Below are 6,257 nucleotides of genomic sequence, written 5' to 3'. Positions count from 1 at the left end.
CGTAGTTTGGGGTGGCGCCTTCTGTCACCCTTCAGAGTGCAAAGTTCCTGAGGCACCAGCCTGCTTGGGGGGCGGGGAGCAGCAAGGGGCCATGTGAGGGGAGCAGAGCGGAAGAGACGGAGCGGACTGCAGTCCGAGAGGGGAAAGCAGGGCTGGGGTCCCTGCCCTCATGGTGCTGGGGGGCCTGGTGGCATTTGGAGCAAAGATAAGACACAGCGGTGGTGGCCTGGGTTGAGGCGGGGGCTGGGGAGGAAAGAAGGGGCTGATTCTGGGAGTATTTTGAGACCCATAGGCTCTGCAGATGAATACAAGCGTGTGTAAGAGAACCCACTGAGGTCTTTGGCCAGAACATCTAGAAGGATCCCATGAACTGTGATGGGAAGACGAGGTGGAGTGGGATTTGGGTGAAGGGGCTCGAGAGTTTAGCTCTGGACATGCTAGGTTTGCCCATCTGACGGGGACAGGAGAGCAGGCAGGTGGGGAAGGGTCTCCTGTCCGGAGACGGACATGCGGGAGTCATCTTGCACTACTGGTGCGCAGGAAATGTGGAGACCCGCCCCCCACCGAGGGCAGAAGACATAGAGAATAAGGCCAGGGACTATGTCCTAGGACCCCGCTTCTTGTGAAGAGGTCAGGAGGAGGGGGCAGCAGCCCAGGAGGCCAAGGGGTAGCCCTGGAGAGGAGAAGACCAGACGGGTGGGGTAGGCCGGGTACAAGGGGCACCAGTTTCTTGCTACGGCCGGGACACATTGTCACAAACCGAGTGTTTGTCATAAACCGAGTGGCCTAGGGCAACACCCACTTGTTCTTGTATAGCTCTGGAGGTCGGAAGTCTAAAATGAGTCAGCAGGACTGCCCTCCTTCTGGAGGCTCTTGGGCCCAATCTGTCTCCTTGCCTCTTCCAGCAACCCGAGGCGCCCACATCCCTTAGCTCGTGGCCCCTTCCTCCTCCTGCAAAGCCAGCCGCGCCCACCCCCTCTCTCAGCCCCCATCACCGTGTGTCCTTTCTCCGGCTCTGCCTCTCCTGCCTTGTTCTTACAAGGATCCTTGTGACGACACGGAGCCAGAGATGAGGAACATCTCCCATCTTGATGTCCCGACCTTCACCACACCTGCCAAGTCCCCTTTGCCCTATAACCTAACATATTGGCACAAGCGCAGGAAGTATATGAAAGAGGAGTGAGCGGGGCGCTCGGGTGGCTCCGTCGGCGAATCGTCCGACTCTTGATTTCGGCTCAGGTCCTGCTCTCAGGGTCGTGAGATGGAGCCCTGTGTGGGGCCCGCTGCTGGGCACGGAGTCTGCTATTTTTTTCCCCGCCCCTTGCACCTTCCCACCTTGCGTGCACGCGCACACACTCCCTTGCTCACTCTCTCTTTAAAAAAAAAAAAAAAAAAAGGTGGGGGGGCAGTGAGTGGCCAACAGCATCAAATGCCCTGAAAGGTTGAGTAAGGTGAGGCCTGGGAACCGAGCACAGACCCATGAGTCCAGAGTCACCTTTGACCTTGGCAAGGGCAAGAATGGAACACCTTCTGCAGAAAAAAGCAGGACATCCCCAAACTGTCCTTGGCAGCGGATGGTGTCAAGCGTCAGCCCTGTCAAGTTCTCAACGTACCAGCCTCTAGTTAACACAGAATCAGGTGCTACTTAACCATGGCCCCGAATCCAGACCTTTCTCTAGTGCTAAACCCACTGAGAAATTTTAAAATGTAATATCAGACCTCTCTGTCTGTCCTGTGCCAGGAGACCGAGGGATGCCATTTTTTTTAAAAAGGACGATGAAATGTTGGAGCCAGGAACAGAGATCTAGAAAGTGAAGTTCAGAAGACTTGCGGAATTCCAGGGACGCTAAATAATCTTATGGTAAGCAACAATTGCTACGTAAGTGAGTGAGAATAATAATAAAAAGGTTAACATTAATTTTGCATCTACTGTATTCCAGACGCTGTGTCATTTTTAGGCACTTGATGTGGATTGCTGGATTTATTCTTCACAATAGTAACACTGGGAAGGTAGTATTATTAGGCTCAGATTACAGAGAAGAAAATACAGACTCAGAGAGGGGGAGTAGCCCATTGAAGGCCACACAGCTGGGAAGCTGAGCACCATTTTTATGCCCCGGCATAAATGTCTCCTGGTGCCACACGGCAGCCTGAAGCTTGGGAAGGAAGGAAAATTGGAACACAGTCCATAAACCACCAGAATTTGTCGTAGACACTTGATCCTCCGAGATTTTTTTCCAACAACCTAAAAGTAGATCACCTTCTGTTTTGCATTAGCAATTTGTACTCCTGAAAGAAACTATGCAGAGAAAGGATAGGCCTTCATATTGGCTCCTTCAGAACCCCAGCCCACAAATTAACCACTACCCCTGGTTTGGAGTACACATACCCAGATTTCTCCCCCAGGATGCTTGTTTTCAGATTCCATGTAACCAGACTAAATGTAATAAAGCTTTTATTGATGATCTATATATTTGCCAAATGCTTCTTCTTGCAGACACAGGACAAGGCAGAGATTATAATGACAAAGTTCTGGAAAGTTCCGGAACACCCGGTGGACTTTTGCTTAATAGTCAAATTCTCATGCTTGGACCCTGCCTCTTCCCTTTTCATAAACATTCTAAACAATTTTAAGAATTCTATCCTGGGCCTCTGTTGTCCCAAACTCCTCATCCCGTGGCCAAGTCCACGGGCAATTCTGAATTGCTCATTAAATAAAAGTTCTGTGTTCATACCAAAGTTCAAAGTATAATGATCCGTACAAAAAAACGTTTACCCAACAGGTGAACTGGCGTGTTTGAAAACGGACACTCCTTTGCCACCCATTGGTTGAAATCAGTGACAGCAAGAACACTTTAGGCAGAAGAGCTGGACTGTTTACATACTTTTTTTGGTACAAGTTATCCTTATGACTCTTGAGAAAGCCCAATTAATCATTAGGAGAGGATTAAATCACAATTTATGTGCCGGTTATCAGCAGAACAATACAAATAAATAAATAGAAACCAACTAGCCAGGCAGAAGGAAGACCTGGTGGCTAGGGGCGTTTAACTTCTGGCTCTTTTCCTTAGGACTAAGCGGCTTACAGCAGCCCGCAGCTGGGGCCGGCCCAGCATATCCCAATACTCCCTCCTATTCTGTGGTTCTCAGAGCAGAAGCCTGATGGGGGGCTCGATCCCAGGACGCTGGGATCATGACCTGAGCCGAAGGCAGAGGCTTTAACCCACTGACCCACTGAGACACCCAGGCACCCTGCTCGTGATGACTTTTGTCCTGGGCCAGCTGCCTGCCGCGTGGGTTGCTAGAAGGTTCTCACTGCCCTCTAGCAGAGCAGGGCAGGCCCGTAGAGCAGGCCCGTAGTCCATCCTGGGAAATGCCACATCCACTGTCCAAGCTGGAAACTCTGGGCACTGGATTACTTGTAGAAAGGCCTTCTGAGCCCCCTATTTCCCGACAGAGGAGACAGCTGCGTTACCCACATCACAAAGGAACAATTCGCTGTGTGGAGTAAAAAGTTTCTGGAAGGTTCCTTAAAATGAAGAGGTCATAGATATTGTTTGCATAAATACCACTGGAAAGCTGCAAGAGAAAACCGCCGTGACATTTTCTTAAGACTCTAGGATATAAAAACCAACTTCACCCTTCCGGTGTGCCCAAGAGGCATTGAAAAAGAATAGTTAAGGGGTGCCAGGGCGGCTCCGTCCATTGACGGTCTGACTCTTGATTTTGGTTCAGGTCATGACCCCTGAGTTATGAGTCTGAGCCCCATGTCGGGTTCTGCACGGAGCATGAGTCTGCTTAAGAGTCTCTCTCTCTCCCTCTCTCTGCCCCTGGGTTATGAGACTGAGCCCCATGTCGGGCTCTGCACGGAGCATGAGTCTGCTTAAGAGTCTCTCTCTCTCCCTCTCTCTGCCCACCCCTGTTCTCTCCCCCTCCCTTTATCTCTCCCTAAAAAAATTTAAAAATTTTTAAAAGTCAAAGATCAAGAATAGTTAAGGGCTATGGACCCCGCTTTCCCGCTAGGCCACCGAAAGTTGTCAAGGGCCCTCTCTGTCCCAGGCACTTGGGCACAAATGTCAGCAAAACAAAGATCTCCTGCCTTTGAACAACATCCCAGACAGATGGAAGATAGAGATCAGCCCCCGCGAGGCAATGAACAACACACACTAATGAGCCAGTTACACAGTATTTAAGGTGGAGACGCTCTGAAGCACAGTTCCCGTCACCTAAACAGGTCTCTAAGCCTTTCTGCTTTCTGTGAAAAGAAAACTGCCCCCTCCGTAGGCTTTCTGGATGATTCGAGAGATAACATGCCAAGTGCTCAGCATACTCAGCCCACACCGCTCCCCCCACACCGCTGACAATTTTGGCCTCCGTGCCCAGGTTCACTGTTGAACTCTTTTCCCGCTTGGGAGCTTCGAATATCTATGTGCTTACCACGGCCTCACAAAGATTCTGCACGCAGGTTAGGAGGCCGGGGATCTGTTAAGTGGGGCAGCTCGTCACCTTTAACTTGGGAAGCCCAGAGCAGACGGAAGCACCTGCTGGCCTTCCTTGTTCCCTGCTGCCCCGCAGAAGATGCATTTACTTTCAACTTTCGAGTTTCATGTTGGCCATTTATCTGTCTCTGTTTAAATCTATTACATTTCTGAGTGGTATCATAGATCCTATCTCTCCCACGCATATCCTAGGGCTACCGGGTCAAAAGCGTGCCCCAGAGGTAATGCCGGTCACAGAGAGAGCTGAGTAGAAGGTACTAAAACATCTGCTTTCCACAGCCAAGCATTAGCTTGGCCTTCCCAGTCATTCCCCTTGTGGTATGCACCATGCCACACCACAGGCTGACCAAAGCTGATGGCAAGGAAATGCCAAGGAACATAATACCGCCCCAAATGCTCAAATGACAATGCTAGAGGGCAGTGAGAACCTTCTAGCAACCCAGGGGGCAGGCAGCCAGCCCAGGACAAAAGTCATCACCAGCATCAATGTTGTCTGGAGGAGTCAAGTGACCAATAATCATAGGACAGGTCAGCGCCCTGGGCGTCTGTAGACCAGTTCCGCAGAGGATGCTGGGTCTCCGGGCTCTCAGCAGGGCCTCGCCATCGCCATGGGCACGCTGGGGGACACCTGTGACGTGCCAAGCAAAGGTCTGGGTCCTAGGCTCAGCAGACACGCCGCATCTCTCAAGGCTCCTTGGGATCCTTAGTGGGTGAATGAGAACAGAGCAGGGACGGGGAATGGCAGGAGAAAGGTCTGGAAAGAGGGACATGGGAAGGCAGATCAAGGAGGGAATGGAGGTGTGTCTGAGGAGTCTGGGCGTGACAAGAAGGTCGTGGGCCCAAGAGTTCATTGTGGTTTTGTTGTTTTTTATGAGTTGTTTTTTTGTTTGTTTGTTTTTCATTCTAGACTAAATGCAGGCAACCTGCCTTGCGCTCCGTCCCGATCTCCTAACAGCAGGGACAGCCGGTCTACCTGGGAGAAACTGCTCCACACCCCCAGGGGCCAGTGGGATCAGCTCTCTTCCCTCTCGAGTCTCCTGTGCCCTACACGCCCTTTGGCAGAAAGCCAGTGTCTCCTTCCCCCGATCCCACAAATGTTCTCTTATCTAAGAACGCAGGGAGGCTTCTAGAGTGTAGAGGGAGGGGTCGGTTCAGATTCCACAGGGAACGGGGACTGGACGCAGCATCTCCTCTCGGCCAGCTGCACCCCAAAGATGCCAGCTGTGCCAAAATGAGGCCCCGACTTTCCAGATCCTTCCAGAGACTGCCAGGTGTGCCCACTGCCTTGGGATCAAGGCCGGCTTACACATGGGCTCCAAATACTGCCGCCCAGATTTTTTTAAACCCATCCACTGGCACAGCCAGCCTGGAGCCTGCCATGCGGGCCACCTCGCAGCCCTGAGATGGTTTCTTCATTGTGATCCACTCGTAAAGGCTCCCCTCCCTTCCCCAGTCAGTGGGGCTGCCTGGACACTCTTGAAGGAAGACGACCTTCTGGGGTGTCCCCTCCATCCCCACCTTCTCAAATAGGGCCCCTCAGAGGCTCCAAAGGGACACGTCTTTCAGTGACAGGCCTCCTAGCGGGTCCGAGATGACCCCTCCCGATGACTCCTGGGAGCGTCAGCTAAGAATAAGGAAAACAAATCCAGTTTGTGTTGCAGCTTCCCACTTAGGAGCAAAGTTGAGAAAACTGCAGGTTTGTCTCCTCTGCTTTACCTCCTGCCAGTCCCCTTCCTCCAGGTCCCTGCCCCCACCACC

This window comes from Mustela nigripes, chromosome 7 (genome assembly GCF_022355385.1).
Source record: "Mustela nigripes isolate SB6536 chromosome 7, MUSNIG.SB6536, whole genome shotgun sequence".
Taxonomy (NCBI): Eukaryota; Metazoa; Chordata; class Mammalia; order Carnivora; family Mustelidae; genus Mustela; species Mustela nigripes.
Note: the sequence above shows the minus strand (reverse complement) of the source record.